The sequence below is a fragment of the Callospermophilus lateralis genome, chromosome 8, assembly GCF_048772815.1.
Source record: "Callospermophilus lateralis isolate mCalLat2 chromosome 8, mCalLat2.hap1, whole genome shotgun sequence".
Taxonomy (NCBI): Eukaryota; Metazoa; Chordata; class Mammalia; order Rodentia; family Sciuridae; genus Callospermophilus; species Callospermophilus lateralis.
The window spans coordinates 82,461,545-82,482,020 of NC_135312.1; positions in this window are offsets into that span (position 1 = coordinate 82,461,545).

Below are 20,476 nucleotides of genomic sequence, written 5' to 3' on the forward strand. Positions count from 1 at the left end.
ACCATATTGAGAAGTGTCTAAAATATAACTTTGGCATTTTTTTCTCCCTAGGTGAGAGGTGGGATTCGGTCCTCAGGATTGCCTACACCAAAAAGGTACAGAAATAGAAACATTATCCTTTTAAAGTGCCTTTAGCAGAAGCTGCCACAGGCAGGTGAAAAGGTAAAATAATAAATTCACTAGGCTTTTTTTCCCCCCTTCAAGGAATGGAATTCCTTATGACTATTTGTTTTTATTTACATAAAATAATCTTACCCCCTGTTTCTGCCAACCACTTTATGAGTCTTTCCTCCTTTTTCTTTGTTCTAAGTTTGCTTAATTCCCAAGTCTTTAACTTATTCTTTTGAAGAACACGGTGTCCTCTTCACTTCCTACATTCAGTCTTTCAGAACACCAAAGACATATGTGACAAGTTGTTCAAAAAATGAAGAATTGATCTAGGAATTCAATTATGGAATATTTGGTATATACATAGCCCTGGGCCCTGTCACACATACAATGTAATCTTAGATTTCAGCTTCCAGGGGTTAGGCATATGCTTACTTGGTTTTCTTCTTCTTTCTTCCTTTAAATAATTGTTAAGCCTTAGAGTTGCTTTCACCACTATGACCTAGAGTGAATTCAACACAAGATCATGAACTTAATTTCACCATTAATTCTTCCTTAAAATTTCTTTGTGCCTAAGGTTGTTTTTCTTTTGGTCTATACATTTAGACTAGAGATATCTGGATTCTAGAATGAGGTTCACTAACTGGATTTAAATATTCTCACTTCAGTTGCTATATTATTATTTGTTTGAGACAATCTTAATTTCTAATAAGGGGAACAACATTTGTTTAGAACATAAGAGAGTTCTACTTTTAAACATTTCAGTACAGTGCAGCAGTAATAACTAGTAACTTTATGCAATGCTAGGCTGAATGAAAAATGAATTCCCACATTCTAGCAGCTTAAGAGTCCACCAATGTCTGGGCACCCTCTTTTTTCTTTTTTCTTGTAGATCCACCAACTGAAATATGTGTTGTTCAAGGTTGCCAATGGAGGGGAAAAGGAAGATGGAAACACAACCCAGCTCCTGTTTCAGTATAGGGGAAACACTCCACTTAACATTTTATTTGCTAAAAACTTGCTAAAGACTCCCAACCTGACTCTAGGAAGGTTATGAAATACACAAAAGCATATAAATATCTGATGAGAATTAACAGTTTCTGTCACATTGCTTTTATTGTTAATCCTTAGCTTTTTCTTACAGAGAAAGAAGATGCATTAAGTGGAGAAAACACTCAGACAAGAGAACTTGAATCTCATCATGGAGCGTCTAAGAGAAATTTGGAACTACTACACACCTCAGATTGATTTTAAGTATTAACTGTACCCGTAGCAAACAACTGTTTTCAAAAGAGTTTGTGATGATATTTATTTATTTATTTTGTGATGATATTTAATACAACCACACATTTGTCATTCTTCTTTTCGAAAGGGGAAGAAATTCATTCCTCTAATCCTTTTCCCATTTTGAGCGTGGACAGCACTTAAAAATTCACTTTTTTTTTTTTTTTTTGTACTAGATATGGAACTCAGGGGCACTCGACCACTGATTCAGTTGCCCAGCCCGATTTTGTATTTTACTTAGAGAGACTCACTGAGTTGTTTAATGCCTCACTTTTGCTGAGGCTGGTGTTTGAACTTCAGATCCTCCTGCCTCAGCCTCCTGAGCTGGTGGGATTTCAGGCGTGCACCACCGTGCTGGGTTTAACAACTCACTTCTTAATGAACAGGACGTGATGGATGTGCTGAAGTGAGGCCTCCAAGGCCAGATCCTAGAAGGCATCATGGCTTCCTCCTTGCTTTCTCTGGATCACTAGCTGGAGGGATTGGGGGGCGCAGTCAGGTGATGGGTGGGAGGAGTTCTCAAACAGCTCCATGCATAGTGGGGAACTGAGACCTCCTGCTGAAGGACAGCCATGTTGGAGCCAGGGTAGGAGGGGTCCTCCAGTGTCAGACAAGCCTGAAACCTCAGGAGAGTTCCCAATCCTAAGTTATCCAGCCAGCTGATGTTTAATACCAAATCCACAGAAACTGTGAGATAATAAGTGCTTTTGTTTTAAGTCACTGTGACTTGGAATGTTTTGTTACGTAGCAGCAGATAACTAATTCAGGGTTATAAGATAAAGTCTACTTTATTGGCATAAAAATTCCCTATTGAAATGCCAAAGAAAACTTTTGGTGGGCTGATACTGTTGTTGAACCCAGCTGAACTACACCTCCAATACTTTTTATTTTTTATTTTGAGCTGGGGTCTCACCAGTTGCCCAGGCTGGCCTCCAAATAGCAATCCTCCTGCCTCAGGCCTCCTGAGTTGTTGGGAATATAGGCAAGTGCCACTGTGTCCTCTTAAAGAAAAACATTTTAAATAATACTTTAAATAAAACTGTGAGTACTCCCTGTGTCTAGAGAAGGAAGAAGTAAAGGAGGGATTGAGAAATATTATTCAGTAGTTTTTCTTGCCCTATCACCATATTATATTAAAAAATAAAAAAAAAATTCAGAAGAAAAACTCAGAGAATTTAGATGTTTATTGGAATGTCAATGATACTTTTAAAAAATCAATAACTATATGCTCAACATATAGTTGTTTTAAAATTAGTCATGATAATATGAAGAGAGAGCCTATAGAATTGGAGAAAATCTTTACCACATGCACCTCAGATAGAACATTAATCTCCAGGACATTTAAAGAACTCAAAAACCCAATACCACAAAAACAAACAACCCAATCAAAAATGGGCTAAGAAACTGAACAAACACTTCACAGAAGAAGAAATACAATCAATCAACAAATATATGAAAAATGTTCAACATCTCTAGTAATTAGAAAAATGCAAATCAAAACCACCCTAAGATTTCATCTCACTCCAGTCAGAATGGCAATTATCAAAAATATAAGCAAAATAAATGTTGGCAAGTATGTGGAGGGAAAAGGCACACTTATACATTGTTACTGCAAATTGGTGCAACCATTATGGAAAGCAGTATGGAGATTCCTCAGAAAACTGGAATGGAACCACCATTTGACCCAGCTATCCCACTCTTTGGTTTATACCCAAAGGACCTAAAATCAGCATACTGAAGTGATACAGCCACATCAATGTTTACAGCAGCTCAATGCACAATAGCCAAGCTATGGAACCATCCTAGGTGCCCTTCAACAGATGAATGGATAAAGAAATTGTGGTATATAAACACAATGGAATATTACTCAGCCTTAAAGAAGAGTGAAATTATGACATTTGCAGGTAAATGGATGGAGCTGAAGAATATTATGCAGACTCTCTTCCTTTTATTGCAGTTTTCCTATCCCAAAAACCAAAGGCAGACTGTTTTCTCTGATGCATGGTTGCTAATTCACAATGGGGGGGGTGGGCTAGGGAAAAATAGAGGTACTTTGCATTAGGCAGAGGGAAGTGAAGGGAGGGGAGGAGGTTTGGGGCTAGAAAGGATAATAGAATGAATTGGACATTATTCCCCTATGTACATACATGATTACATGACTGTGTAATTCTACATCATGTACAACCAGAAGAAGGAGAATTTATACTCCATTTTTTGTATTATGTGTATATTGTCATGTATAACTAATTAGAAAAAATAAAAAAAGATTAGAAAAAATAGTCATAATACTCTTTGGTGAATAGTAATTAAAATACAGATTGCATTATCTGTGTGCAACATACAGGAGATGGGTTGGTGGATATTAGAAGTCAGACTTTGGTCATATTCATATAAGCTGCCAATCACTTATTATAAAGTATCTAATTGGATATTCAGTGCCATATTGTCAGTTTTCACTGTGTGGTAATTCAAGCTTGGTGATAAAAACTCTAAAAATAATCAGACTTCACCAGACCATTATACTGAAAGTCTGTGAAAAAAAGTGAAATTATTTTTATTTGTGTGCCATCTTACCTTTCTTTTGGTGATAGATTGCAAAATACAATTTAAGAATTAGCATATCCCCCAAAGAGATTTTAAATGTGGTCTAGATGACATTACTCTTAACATGGTATTTAATGGATAATAATAACATTAGGGTCTCCCAAAGAATTAGTCCAGGTGATCCTTATACCCCTGGGTCTATGAATGTGACCATGTTGATGCCCTGACTTTAGACATGCCCCTCAAAATGAAATTTTAAAAAATCATTGACATATAATTCACATACCAGAGAATTCACCCCTTTAAAGTGTACAGTTCAGTAGTTTTTAGCAAATGCAGAAAGATTGTGAAACTATCCCTATTGTCTACTTTCATAATATTATCATCACTCCCAAAGAAACCCAATGCCCATTTGTAGTAACTTTTCATTCTTTCCTTGCCTCAATTCCTGACAACCACTAATCAAATTCTGAATCTGTACACTTTATGTAAATGAAATCAGAGGATATGTGACTTTTTTCTGTGGCTTTTTTCATGTAACAATGTTTGTTCGTGTTGTGTGTTGTAGCACGGATCAGTGCTTCATTCCTTTGTAAGGATGAAGAATATCCATTATGTAGCTATTCCTTCCTTTTTTTTAGCCATTCATTGGCTGATGGACATTGGGTTGTTTCTAAGTTTGGGCTATCATGAATAACACTGTATATATTCTTGTGCAACTTTTTGTGCAACTGCTGGGTCACATGGAAATTCTATGTTTAACTTTTTGAGGAACTACCAAAGGTTTTTCATAGCAGTTGCATGATTTCACATTCCCATCAGTGATGTATCAACATTCTAATTTTGCCACACATTAGCACGTGTTATTGTCTATTACTGATTATAGCCCTCTACTGGATGTGAACTAATATCTTGTGATTTTTATTTCATCTCTTAATGACTAATGATGTTGAGTATCATTTAAGGTATTAAGGTATTATTGACAATCTACATGTTTTCTATGATAAAACATTTAAAACTGTCTCCTGCTATCTATTAATTCAAATAGCTGTAGTTATAAATATGAACATTTTAAAGTTATCTATATTCCTATGTAAACTGCATAACTAAGCTAAGTTCTCTAGGTCCAGCTTTGAGTAGGTAATATGTAGAAGTTAGTCATGTTGAAGTATTGTGAACGTGTATTTTATCTAATTTTGTACTTCCTAGACACCCAAATATCCACATGTTGGGGCCCCTTAGTTCAAATATCTATCATAATACTTATGTGGATTTCTTAAGATGTGTAATTACAAAGAAAACAAAAAATTTTAGTTGAAAACAAATTGTTTAATGAAAATTGTATTTAATTTTCTGTATTGTTTACTTAAGTAAGATAATATATTATTACTAATAACATACAATGAGAATATTGGTATTCTATTTAATTTAATTATACTTTTTCTGGTTTGTTGGTTGTTCACCATATTGTTAGAGAAATTTAAAAATATGTACTTTTGTGATCATAAGATTAATATACATTTATTATAGGAAATTTAAAAATATAAAATACAAAAGAGAAAAACAAGAGTCTTGAATCTTTCAGATATGATCACTACTAACATGTTGGTATCAGTCTTTTTAGTTTTTATACCTATGCATTTAAAAATAATTTACTTTTAAATTTTTTTAGCTAGTTCACACACAAAATTAAAAGGCTCAAAAGGGCATGCAGACTCTCTTCCTTGTATTGCAGTTTTCCTACCCAGAAGTAACCTCTATTATCAGTACCTGCTATAGTCTTTGAGTGACACACACACATACACAGAAATGTACATGCATGTGTGCGTGTGCATGAGTCTGTGTGTTCTAAATTCCTCCTCTTTTAGGTATTGGTGAAAACTACAAATTGTGGATGGTGTAAGGCCATGCTTTATTTTCTTGACCAACATGGTTTCCTTTTCTTTTTGTGCTATTTCACTTTTGTTGATCCTACTCTTTGCCTAATATCAGTCTCTTGTGTTTCCAGATTCACTGTTAAGTACTGAGTTTTTATAGATGATATTCCTAAGACAGTTTTATTCTACCATGTGTTCTGTGAAATGTCTCTAGTAGTTACACAAAAGAAATTTGTCCTTTTCATGGTTCCCTTACACTTGGCTCTGAGCACTCTATTTTGGACCTCTGTAGGGATTGGAGAAGTATTTGAAATTCTATTTCTTTTGGTAGAAAGAGTAATTTCTTGATTAAGGCTTAGCTAATAATAGATTCTCTGTCAGGCAGAACCATGGGCCTCATTATCCTGACTGTGAAATACTATTAATACTTCCTAGGGCATAAGATTTAAATATTTCACTCTCAATATTTTGTATTCCTAAAATACTGAAAATAAGTTTGGCTTTCTGGAATTTGTTGCTACTTTACTGTGAAACCTTTCTAAGGAAGTATTAGATGCTGAAATCAGTAAGCACTTTCATTTTATTTTCTTTCTCTCTCTCAACAGTTGACTATTTCATCCTTTCAAAAAGAGAGGACTTTTACCTACAAAGCTAATTTTCTAGTTGTTAGTTTCCCTTACCTGTACTTATTTTCTCTAATATCTGATCATCTGTCATGGTATCATAAAGTGATATTTCTTAAGTAAAGTACTGGATACTCTCTGGATTAAAAGAAAATAAAACTAGATCATTTAAATGAGCAGTGTAATTATAAAATATTTATATTCATAGTCTGTTTTATTAACAATATAGTTTCTTAATTAAAATGCATAATCATGTTTAATGTGTGCTTATTTTTTATCACATATTTTAAAGAATTTCAAATATTTTTATGAGCTCCAAAAGCATATCATTGAATTGTTAACATTTTTCTTCAGTGGTTTTACTTCAGTTGTAATGTGGTGGCACCAAGGAGGCCTTGATCCAGGACATGACTAGGAGCACTGAGATCTGGGTGATAATGGTGTGTCCAGAGCAACCAAGCTGGGTTCACTTGAGCCAATGATTGTAGTAATCTGAACCATAACTTTTAAAATTCCATAGGTGACATGACCTGTGTAACTCTACATCATGTACAACCAGATTAATGAGAAGTTATACTCCATCTATGTATGATGTGTCAAAATGCATTTTACTTTTATGTATAACTAGCTAAAACAAATAAAAATATTTTAAAAAATTTAAAAATGACATAGATGGCCTTGACTCCAAAGTCCCTCTCAACTTGTTAACACCAAGGTTTTAGTTCAGAAAGACTGATAGAATGAGAAAGAAAGCTCTATGGAGGAGAAACACAATGACTAATTGCAAAGTGAAGCAAACGTATGAATAAATAGTGGGCACTGGCAGACAAGGACCAAAGACAAATTCTAGCTCACCATATCCCCTAACCCACCTCTGCTGGCTCCGTAGCATGAAGCACAATCATAGTGCTCCAGCGAGTTTCTGTCTAATGGTGACTGTGAAGGGGAAGGACCTGCTGCTCTTCATCTTCTTCCCTGACAGACAGGTTGGTCAGGTTCAAGACTGGGTTCTCCTGAGTTAGAAAACATCACATCTGGTCAAATCCAGGTAATATGGACATAAGTAAAATAGTCAAGGAATTAGAAAATAACATTTATATCATTCAGACTCATTATCTTTAATCCTCAGAATATTTCAACAAGACCTTATAATTAAGAAAATTGAAAAACCTGATTTTAGGAGGTAGGGACACTGAGATTTAAACTCAGGTCTGTTTTGTTCTAGAGTCTATCCTCTACCCTGATTTATGCAGCTCTCTGAACATGAGTAGTTCTGAGCTTACACAAAAACCAGATGCAGAAGTTTTCCAGTTTTCACTGAATCTCTAAGTGAGCAAAGCAAAGGTTCTTGGTGGCAGAAGTGCAGAAGAGAACATCTAAAACTCGATTTTTAAAAGTAGGGGGAAAAGTTCAGTGTTTCCAAGGAGGTCAAGTAGCAACTCCTGGCAGAGGGACCCTTCAAGTGTAACCAGTTTCCAAAGCCTCTGTCTTTGCACAGCCTAAAGAATGATGCCCTGTGCTGCTCTGCCTGTGCTCTGGAGGTGGGTGTAACAGGTTCTGGACAGTGGCTTGGTTGTCACTTTCTAGGAAACAGTGAGATACTTGTAGGCACTTAGATGAGAAGTAAATGCAACCATTTCTTGGGGATCATCTTCTGCTGCTAAATCCTCCTGTCTCCTGCAAGAGGCTGTATTATGACCATTATCTCCCCCAAGTGAATGTGGAAACCTAATGCTTGAAGTGCTCTACTTCTTGCCTTACTCTCTGGGAGGTGCCATATTGGCAGACAGTCCATTGCCCTAATGAGATGGAAGCAGTGGAGACAGCTGTGTAGGCGATAGGGTGGAGGTGACCTTAATGGCTTCCACTGAATTTCCTTCATGTAGCTCCAGAAAAGTGTAGAGATCAAGAAATGCAAATCAAAACCACTCTAAGATTTCATCTCACTCCCGTCAGAATGGCAGCTATTAGGAAGACAAACAACAATAGGTGTTGTTGAGGACGTGGGGAAAAAGGTAGACTCATACACTGCTGGCGGGACTGCAAATTGGTGCAGCCAATATGGAAAGCACTATGGAGATTTCTTGGAAAATTGGGAGTGGAACCACCGTTTGACCCAGCTATCCCTTTCCTCAGTCTATACCCAAAGGACTTAAAAACAGCATACTACAGGGACATAGCCACATCAATGTTTATAGCAGCACAATTCACAATAGCTAAACTGTGGAACCAACCTAGATGCCCTTCAATAGATAAATGGATAAAAAAAAATGTGGCCTATATACACAATGGAATATTACTCAGCAATAAAAGAATAAAATCATGGCAATTGCAGGTAAATGGATGGATTTAGAGAAGATAATGCTAAGTGAAGTTAGCCAATCTCAAAAAAACAAATGCCAAATGTTTTCTCTGATATAAGGAGGCTGATTCATACTGGGATAGGGAGAGGGAGCATGGGAGGAATAGACGAACTCTAAATAGGGCAGAGGGGTGAAAGGGGAAGAAAGGGGGCACGGGGTAATTAATGATGGTTGAATGTGAGGATCACTACTATCCAAAGTACGTGTATGAAGACATGAATTGGTGTGAATGTGCTATGTATACAACCAGAGATATGAAAAATTGTGTTCTATATATGTAATAAGAATTGTAATGCATTCTGCTATTATATATAAATAAAAAAGTTAAAAAATAATAAATGAGATAATAAATAAAAAAAAAGAGATCAAGAAAGTAAAATTACCTGAGGAGGAGCCTGTGGACTGTCAGGAAGAGAGGAAGGAGGGAAACCATAGAGTGGTGTTCATCACCATCTTGTAGGCTCCAGGGAGGCACAGAAGCCTTGGAATGCATTTTATTTTCCTTGGAAAATAAATAGAAACTAATCACAGGTAGAATGCCCACTAAAATTAATGCATACTTAATAAATATTTTTATACCACTTCATGCTCATCATCTATTTATTTACTTTATTTACCATATTCAGAAGGGAACTTATAAGCACCTTTTATCTCTTGCTGTTATTTTTAAAACTTCCACATGTTTACATCTGATTTTTTCAGTTAGATTATAAGCTGTGTAATAGCAAGGACCAAGTCTTATATCTTGTATTTCTTATAACACTTAATGCCTGCACTGTCTTATAGATAGAAGATACTTAGTATTTGTGGATTGAGTGATTCAATAGAAAAATCAGACTTTTACAACCTTGCCAAAAAAACAAGATTTAAAACAACAAAGCAAAAATAACAGTATAGGAAATGAATAGCAAGTCAAGTCACAAACTGCTACTCAAGAGGTTCTTCCTTACACAAGTATTAGGATAAAAAATCAGTGAGAAGTTTTACTTTGATTATTGTTTTGAGAAAATATTGACAAAAGCAATAAAAAATTTAAAATCTGTTTTTAAGCTAAAAAAACCCAAAACACCCTTTTATGTTGTTGAAATAAATCCTATGCAAAAGGAAATGAAGAAAGTAGTGATGGGAAGTGAAGTAAGCCAATCCCCCCAAAAAAACAAAGGCCAAATATTCTTTCTGATAAGTGGATGCTGACCCATAATGGGGGGGGGGGCGCATAGGAAAAATGGAGGAACTTTGATGGGGCAAAGGGAGTGGGGAGGGGGGCATGAAGGCAGGAAAGATGGTGAAATGAGAAGGACATCATTACCCTAGGTACATGTGTGGCTGCACATATGGTGTGACACTACATTGTTGTGTACAACCAGAAAAATGAAGAGCTGTGCAGCAATTGTGTACAAGGACTCAAAATGCATTCTGCTGCCATATATACCTAATTAGAATAAATAAATTAATTAATTTTTAAAAAAACATGCTCTATCTGGGAAAAGAGTGCTTTAGAGCTGAAGGCAAAATAAAGAACTTTTCTATAAAGAAAAAAGAAAGAAAGAAAGAAAGAAAGAAAGCAGTGATGAGCGAATTCCTTGAGGGCAGGGCCAAATTCTTTAGTTTCAGCCACTGCGTCCAGTTCCCAGGCTACCCAGGATGTGGCAAAGCCCAGTTGAGCAGGATTGCAAGGCACTTTGACTTATCATAGAAGAACTATTTTCATTTGCTACAATAAAAACTGCATGAGTGGTCAGGCCTGGTCACAGACGGGGAAAGAAAGCACTAAAATTAAAAATAAACAAATAAAAATCTTTTTTTTTTTTAAAATTAAGATTTTAGGCTCTGCTGTTTTTTTAGTTAGGTTAAAATAGGCATTCTTGCTTATTTGAGGTTTGAAAAAATAGGATTGCTCAGCAGGTTTCCCAAAGGGCACTCATCTTGGCCTTGGATTGGGACTGTCCCTTTCTTTCCTGGCTTTCTGTTAATGGTGGTAGTGGAATAGCATCAGTGGCAGAGAACTTCAGAAAAATGTCTTCAGAGATTCCAGAATTGAAACTTTAATAAGTGATTGCTGATATACAAACAACTGAGCAAATAACTGTATAAAAATTAGGCTCAAAGGAATCAGTAGCGATAAGAAGTTCTCCCTTCAAATAGTTTTCAGGGTTCCAACTGAACTTTCCATGACATCAAGTTTACTTTCCTAACAACAAGTAATGACCCAGGCTTGGGAGCCCTTCGGGCCCCCATAGACCAGGTGCAGTCTGAAGAAAAACAGCTCGACATCTGGGCCTTGTTATCCTTTTGTCATCCGGGCATCACTAAGTTTCCCCATCTGTGATCAGACCTGACCACTCATGCAATTTTTATTGTACCAAGTGAAAATAGTTTGGAAATTTCCATCTGAAAGGCCAACCTCTTGTGAAAAACTGTAAGAAGCATTTTATTTACTAATAGAAACTCAGTGTATTCACATTGTTCTTATGTATTTTTCAGCTTTTAAATATTTCATTAATACACAATTCTCTTTAAAAATTATTATGCCAGGTAGGTAACAGGTAAAAAGTAGAGAATTTAATGCATAAATGCAAAAGATAGCATACATTAAAAACAATGAACTTTTATTATTACAGTGTGCATGTGTTGTATTTTAGAAAATAAATTAAGCAAAACTGATAAATAAAAATATATGTCAGATTACACCTTACTAAGTCTCCTGGAAAATGTATCTAAAAATTAATATGAAAGTAATATAAAAATTCAGAATAAATATACATAAATATTTAACCAAAGTCAAGGTATGTTTTCAACATCATCCAATAATATTTTCCTTCTCTCAGAATTAGATTAAGTTGGGAAAGCAGGGCACAGTGCAATTTCTAGAAGGCAGGAGTCAAAAATAGACTGTAGGTGCTTTTTTCTCCATTTTGTCTCCTGTTCCATGTGCACATATCCTTCACAATCACAATTGGATAGTTAGGATAGCTGACCTTCAAAAAATGATAGAGCATATTGGAAATATTCAGACAGAAGTGTTTTTAAATTCTAACAAACCAGAAGATCTCTTAATGAGGAGAAAACAGGTGCTGCTGTCAGAAGCAGTTATCAGACTTTGTGAGCCCTTGTACTCCAGGGAGTACTCAGCACCTGCTCTTTTCCCCTGAGGAGGACTTCTTAGTGATAAGCTGATATACTGAGGAGGTCCCATGGTTGGGCATGAATACGAATGGAGGTTGCCAGGCTGCGGGACACATCCTTGTATGCTTGCTCTCTAGGGTCCTTGAAGGCCACTGAGGTACCTTGATATCCATGTGGGAAGCTGTCCTGGAAAGAGGTGTTTCCAGCCTAAGAACTCTCTTAGTAGACTGACTCTTAGACTATTTAGGGGTTGGTGTGGAAAGAAAACAGTGTTCTCGTCTGTTCTGTTCTGAGTATATCATAAGACTGTCATTGTGAGTCTCTTGAGGACTTCTGAGCCAGTAGACACTGTTGTCCTTACAGCCTGCCAACTTCCACAGTGTTTGGAGGCACCATGGAAGGCTACCTGGGACCTCTAGATGAGCCTGTGACCCCATCCCCAAACCCAAAGACACTGGAAAAAATATGTTGAACTCAAAGACTCTCTTGGGCATGAGCTAATGGTTTTATATTAGGACATTTAGATTCTTATTCTTTCCCCCTCCCGTGGAAATATTATTAAACATTAATCAAATGCTCACATGGGAAGTTGTGGATCAATATTTTTTGGAGAGTGTAAATTAATACGAATTTTATATTGCTGCTATAAAATAATGTATAAAAAGAGGAAGTCATAAAACTCATGTTGTCTGATAACAAAATTACGTTTATAGAAAAGGGGATAAATAATATGATTACTGATGTGACTACAGGTTCAAGTAGAATTTGTTAAAATAATTATTTAGAAAAACAAAGTTTTAATTTTATTATAGTTTTAGATTTGCAGAAAAGTTGCAAATATACAGAGGATTCCTGTATATCCACCATCAAATTTCTCCTACTGTTAACTTCTTCATGCTTACAGTACAGTATATATGTTAAAAATGATGAATCAATATTGATACATTGTCATTAATTGGAGCCCATGCTTTATTCAGAATGCCTTAGTTTTCTGTGTCAGGATCCTATCGAAGGCATCACATTACATTTCATTATTATGTCTCCTTTATTTTCACTGGTCTGTGACAGTGTCTCAGACTTTCTTGTTTTTGCTGACCTTGGCAGTTCTGAGAAGCACTGGTCAGGTATTTTGTAGAATGGGCCTCCTTTTGAGTTCGTCACATATTTTTCTCATAATTGTCTTGGGCTTATGGTTTCTCAAGGGGCACATGTAAAGTATCATTCCTCTCCTACCCTGTTAAGGGCACATGCCACCATCCTGACCTACACACTGAGGCTATTAAGCTTGATAACCTAGGAGAAATAGTTTTTGTCATATTTCTTCACTGTCAAATTGCCCCCCCCGCCATTCCCTTTCATACTGTATTTTTTGAAAAGTAAAAACCCATCCTGGGAGTTTTGTTCCACCTTCTTGATGGGGCAGTGTCTCTGTAAATTATTTAGAATTCTTCTGTACAAGCAATTTATCTATTCTCCCCTACTAATTTATTTATGCAATCATTTATTTTTATCAGGATAAACTCATGAACACTTACTTCATACTTTGTGTTTAATACTACTTTATATGTTCTGCTGCTCTGATTGTTTCAGCTTTGGTTCTTGGGACCTTCCTTCCTTCCTTCCTTCCTCCCTCCCTCCCTTCCTCCCTCCCTTCCTTCTTTCCTTCCTTCCCATGGATGGAACCCATGGGCTCTTAACCACTGAACCATATCCCCACTCCTTTTTTTGTATTTTATTTTGAAACAGGGTCTCACTGAGTGGCTCAGGGGCATTGCTAAATTGCTGAAACTGGCTTTAAACTTGCCATTCTCCTGCCTCAGACTCCTGAGCCACTGGGATTACAGGTGTGCACCCAACTTTGGGAGCTTTTTCAATTGGCTCTTATACCTGCACCCCATCCCCATCCCCATGTATCTGTGTGTAGTGTGTGTGTGTGTGTGTGTGTGTGATTTTAATACTTCTTTACTTTCTGGTACTACAAGATGTTTCAAGTTCATCTTGTATATTCCCTGCAAAAGACTGGAATCAGTCATTTCTCTAGGGAGTATCGCATCTTTTATTGGAGAGTGGCCTTATAAACAAAGATTTGGGGGCTGGTATGCTGGTTGCTCCTGGAATGTTGTTGCTTTTAGGACCTCTCAACTTGGAAAGACATGAATGTATACCCACTCCCAGTACACATATATGCATCTATAATTATTTCTATATTGATTCATCTGTGTCTATATTAAGCTAAAGATGAGTTTATACTAATGTCCCTTGCTCTGCATTTAAAGAAAAAAATTGGCAACAGATGGTGTCTTACAGCAAATTCTATTTCAGTTTGCTATGATTATAAAATCTACTAAAAAAAAATCAGTGTCTTAAGCCCATTCTCTAGGCCTCCTCTGAGGATTAGATGGTATGTACATCACAATTCTAGAAATACAGCCCTGCCTGGAACAGAAGAACAGTAATCATCAGGAGAAAGAAAGTTGGGCAGGAGTTGCAATCATCTTGCTCTTTGACTAGATGACAAAGGAGACATCTAATAGGAAGTGTGGATGTTCTCTGAGAATTCACTAGACCCATTTTCCTGCTATGAGTATTTCTGGCAGTCTTTAACAAAGAGACATGAATCATCTGGTAAAGAGAGCAGTTTCAGTAGCACTTTGTCTTAACTCTATTTGGCAGAGATGAGGGTGCACCACCCTGCATCAGGAAATGGTGCTAGCAAAGTACCTGTAATTTAAAGCAAGTATTAAAGTGCAGGCTTTTTATTTCTAGGTCTTCCTGCCATTGCAAAAATAATGTCTTTGTTACTTACCCTGGAGCTTTTGCAAGCGAGGCCGGTGGAAGAAAGCCTGCATCATGGACTTGGGTGTCAATGGTATAATCCAGGAAAGAAAAGTTCAGTTCATTTCTATTCAGAGAGAGGTGATTGTGAAGATCAGGTAGCCAGGCATGGAGTTCTCAAAAAATTACTCTTTTAACTCAAAGAATGGAGAAATACCTAAGGAGAGCTCTATTTAGCCAAGATCAGATCTATTTGAGCATCTTATGAAAATACCTACAAACATAATTTGACAGTTAAGGAAATGTGAAAGAACCAGTTTTGTAATGCAATAAGAGATGGCACTAAAGATATGCCATAGCTTTTCATAAAAATTCATATACATAAACATCTGATTTGAGAAACTTCTACTTTTCAGGTGTGGAGAGTTACTTGAAAGGAAATTAATATGAAAGGGGACTGCAGAATGGAAAACCTAATTGAAGGTTTGCTACAACAGAGAAAGGCTAAGATCATGATCTGTATTTGGCAGTGTTTTCAGACTAAAAAGATAAGACCTTGCAAAAATCTTAATAATACTCTTCTTAATGATATATATTAATCACCTTTCTTGGCTTATACTATTTTCTTATAAACACAATGCATCCATTGTGTTGTATGGGTTGGATATTTTTAGGTGAGAATACTGGTGTAGGCTACATATTTTGAGTAGAGATTACACTGGTTACAATTTTATGTAACTTGTTCAAACATTTTTAAGTGTGTATTGAAAATATAGACCGATGGATTAATTCAAAATTTTACTTTGAAACCAAAGCAAGGCACTATATGCGATTGTATAAACACACCATAATAATCTTGGCATATGCAATGGAGTAAAAATGCTATTTTCAGAATTGATTTCATTTGGTAAATGTCTAAACCCACAGCAGAATTTTGTGTGCTTTGCTGAATGTGGTTTTGTCCTAAATTTACTAAGAAAAGGGCAACAGAAAATGCATGGTATTGTGGTAAGCATTTAAAGAAAATTAAGCATCTTGTTGAAGAATGTGCACAGAGCACATTCCATTTCTGTCCATCAACTCTTTGGGTTCTTTATTCCTTAATTTTATGATCATTTTAATGGAAAAAAGCACTGAGAGTTGAAATTAAAAAGAGAGTTCACAACGATTTCAATCATGCAAGAATTGGAAACAAGATATAATAGAATTCCCTCATATCTCTCTATCTTTTCATAGCAACAAAACAACTAAACCTTTTGTGACTCAGCATGTGACTTCTCCATGGACAGTGGAAGGCATCACTTTTGTTTGTTTATATTTAATAATAATGACTAGCATTTATGGAAAGTTTGCTCTATGGAAGGCACTGTGATAACATATGCAATAATTTATTCAGTCATAATAATCACCCCATTTCAGACATGAGGGATTTGAAGGTTAAAGAGGTGTAGGTATGATTTGTACAAACTGTACTGTTAGTAAATAGCAGAGCCAAGTCTTAAAATTCAAGTCTGACATAAAAAGATCTTTTTATATACAAGTTTGTTTGGACATTGCTGTAACATGTTTCTATAAGCAAAGGGAAAATCATGCCTAAACATTGCTGTAGTTTAGCACATAACTGGCTTGGAGCCATTGTCTTGCTTAATCTTGCCCGCTCTGAAAATTCCAAGGATAAAAATAGCAGCTAAAATTACTCTTAGGGTCCCCCCAAACTATGGATTAAGACTCGAGGAAGTTCTTTTTAAGTGCCTACTGAATTACCAAATCTGGCTGCTGAGATCGTTTGTGCTAAAAATAAATAGGAAAGTCATGATTAGGGCCAAATTTCCAAGTCATAAATCAGTTGCAATGGCATGTTAGGGTGGGGGTAAGGGGCACAGGATATGGTTTCTTTATAAACGAGCTCTTCTCTCTTATTGAAAAATCTCATTTCAAGCATGCTTCAAAAGCTTGAGAATTAAAACTGCTTTGGGAACATGGCAAAGGAGTCTGAAAGCACAAACCAGAGTGTTGGAAACACCTACATCTAGGCTTGAATCTGTCTCCCCAGATATGCCCTGATGGTTTGTCCTGGTGTCTTATAAATGTCATTTGAAGGACTTATTAGCTTAAATATATAAAATCTCATGGATTTCCTACTTTAGGTAGTGGCCTTTTCTGTCACTCATTCGTTCACCTATTCCAAGTATTCTCAGGTCTTTGTTGGACCTTGGACACACTGTTGAGTCAACTAGAGCTTTATCATACCTGAAGAACTGATTCTCATAAGAGAAGCTGGGCAACACAACAGAAAAGCTGTAACCCTCAATTTATTTTTAGCCATCTTGAACAAGTTAATGGTTTAAATTAGTCACTTCCATACTGTACTCTCAAGAACAGGGTTTTTGGAAGTGACTCAGGTACCACAGAGTGTGAGATAAGAAAAGAATGGAGACTACATTAGATGCTGTTATGCGGGCTCAGATCCTCCCTTCCAAACTGAAGCCTTTACTTTGATAGCTGCTGGGAGTGTGGCTCGGTGACAGCCTCCAGCTGTTGGCCCTTTTTGAAAATTGCTTTTGGCTGAAGAGATCTGCCTTCTCTCAGCATGTGACAACCTTGAAGGACCATGGGCATTTTAGAGCACTTAATAGCGTCACTGAGGCCTGTTGTGAGTGGATGTTTAACTCCCTTTGCCCAACTCTGCTTTCACTGTACTCAGCTGTTGACTCCAGAGCACTCCCCACTACAATTCCTGCATTCTTGAGTCTGCTTCTCAGAGAACTTGACATACTGCAAATTCAAAGTTCTACTTTTATCATTTATGTGAATGTATGTGGTCTCTGACTTACATGATTCAACTTATTTTTCAACTTTACAGTTACGTAAAAGCAAGATGCATTCAGTAGAAACAGTATTTTGAATTTTGATCTTTTCCTGGGCTAGCGATATGAGCATGACACTCTTCGTGAGATGTTAGGTGCTGGCAGCGAGCCACACTTCTCAGTCACGCAATTATGAGGGTTAACAATAGTGTGCTTTTTTTTTTTTTAATTAATTTTTATTGTAGGTTGTTCAAAACATTACATAGTTCTTGATATATCATATTTCACACTTTGATTCAAGTGGGATATGAGCTCCAAAAAAAAAAACAAACAAAAAACAATAGTGTGCTGTTGTTAAACTCTGATGTTATGTAGGTTTAAGTGTACTAAATGCATTTTTTTTTTCACTTGCATAAGGTATTTTGTATTTACATTGAACTTGTTAGGATATAACCATGGTAAGTTGAGAAGCATCTGTCTATTGGGTATTCATGTAAGATTTCACTTAAAGTAAACAAACAAAATACCTTTGAAAACCATTGGCTTCACAATTAAACAAATGTTTCACCTAATACGAAAAATTATCATATTAACCATGTTTTATGCAAGATCAATTTATTTTAGTTCATCTTTTAACCAATATCCAGGGAGCATGTTTTCCTTTTGTAATTGTTTCTTCTTAACTTTATTAATGTCATATTTATAAACATTATAAACATAATCTACACCTCTTAAAATAGAAAAGTGCATTAAATAATAAAATCATTGCTATTTTTAATACTACATATTACATTTTAATGTTCTTAAAACCAGGAAAAACAACAAACAAAACAATTATGACATACCAGAAAGGGGCATTCAGTGCACAGCAGATATTTTCAAATATAAATAATCCTCTACTCCCAGAAAATAATTCCTAAGATTTTTATCTAAAGTCAATTATGGTGTTATTAAGTAAAATTGTATATACACTTCTAATTTCTTCCATTTAAAAACATTTCATATTAAAATACATAATCAACTAAACTCTGTAATACAGGGGTAAGCCAATAATAAAAAGGCCCAGTTTAGGATGAAAGTCACTGTTTTTTTGTGGTGGTTTGGACAACTGTCAAGGAAATTCCCAATTAATTAAGTTGTTGAAAAATTAAGTGGTAGACTTTAACTGCTGGAGAGATAACTTGAACTTTGTAGGTATTTGAATGCTAATGTTCTGGATTTTCATTTGCTTCATCAGAATTCACTCAATAATTCTAACTTAAACAATAGTCAAGGCAACAGAAAAGAAATACAGCTTGGAGGCAGAGGCTGATCTTGATTTTTCTTGATTTTCCTAATTCTCTATTGCCTGAGAAGCCATCTACACACATCAGGCCTTGGCTTTGTACTTCAGCAATGGAGATGAGGAAAGCACACATATCTAGTCAATCTCAGGTGTGCTGTTGCTTTGGTCATTTCAAACTCGATGTGACAGCAATTAACAGATTAGGACATGCTATAGGTAGTCAAAAGAGATACTCAGAATGCAGGGTCGTAAAAGAGTCTTATTTATTAGAAAGAATAACAAAGTACTTTTATACACATGTTATGTAACATATAAAGTCTGGGCTATTAGGCTCCAGGGTAATAGTGAATTTGTTATAGAACCTAAAATACCAAGCTTAAATACTTAAGAATTCTTGCTTACAGCTAGAGTTTTTTTTTTTTTTTAATTTAAGTTTAGTAGATAAAGGTCTATTGAAAAATACTGCAAAAATATGAAATTTCAGTAGCATCAGTGACCATATGTATTGTAAAACTCTCTTTCTGGAGAAATAGTGAATTGACCTAGCCCAACAACAATACATTTTCTCCTAAAAAAATGCAAGTGTATATAGCAATACTGTATTCATATATGCAAACAGCAATATTCTTCCATCAAAAGTGAGTAACCCTTAAAAATTATAATGTATACAGCAGACCACTCTATGCACAAAAACTATATTTTGGAGTCAAAGAATAGTAAAGTACAACCAACTGTAGATCTTCTTTGTTAATGGACCATGGGAAGAACATTAAAACACAGATAAACAAAGTTAGTTGATTTATTTGACAAATATTTTGAGCACATATCATGTGCCAGGTGTTGTGTTTGGCACTGACAATGCAATTGTGGACATGACAGGCATGTTCTCTGCTCTTGTGAAGTCTATTGTCTAATGGAGGAAGCTGACAAATAGGCTATTACAATATAGCATGAGAAGTGCTAATAGGGAAAGTACTGGGTTCCACACAATGAGGAATCAAAACACATAGAGAGAAACTAAAACTAGATTTAAAGGAGTCAGAGTTTTCCTGGAGGACATGATGTCTAAGTTGAGGACTTAAGGGTATGCAGATATAGGTCATTCTGGAGAGGCGAGGTTAAAGAAAGAAGGCAAAGTATGTACAAAGTTTGGGAAGTAAGAAAGCATGCTTCTTTCAAAACATAAACATTTCATGAAGGGCTTGTAAAATGTATGAAGGAAAAAGACGTTTATCATAATGGTAACAAGCTGCCATTAAAAACATTTAGGGGGGCTGGGGATGTGGCTCAAGAGATAGCGCACTCGCATGGCATGCGTGCGGCCCGGGTTTGATCCTCAGCACCACATACAAACAAAGATGTTGTGTCCGCTGAGAACTAAAAGATAAATATTAAAAATTCTCTCTGTCTGTCTCTCTCTTTCTCTCACCTCTCTTTAAAAAAACAAACAAACAAACAAACAAACAAACATTTAGGCTACGGAGATTAGAGTTTTATTTTAGAAACATTACTGTAACTATAGGGTGGAAAATGAAGGTAGGAAGACCAATCAGGATTCTAACAGCATTCCAGGTAAGATGCTGGTGGTAATGGATAAGGTTAGTGATGCTGGGAGTGCAGTAGGAAGGTAAAATAATTTTTTAGAAATAAAATAGAGAAGACTCGGTAATTTTTATATGTGGGG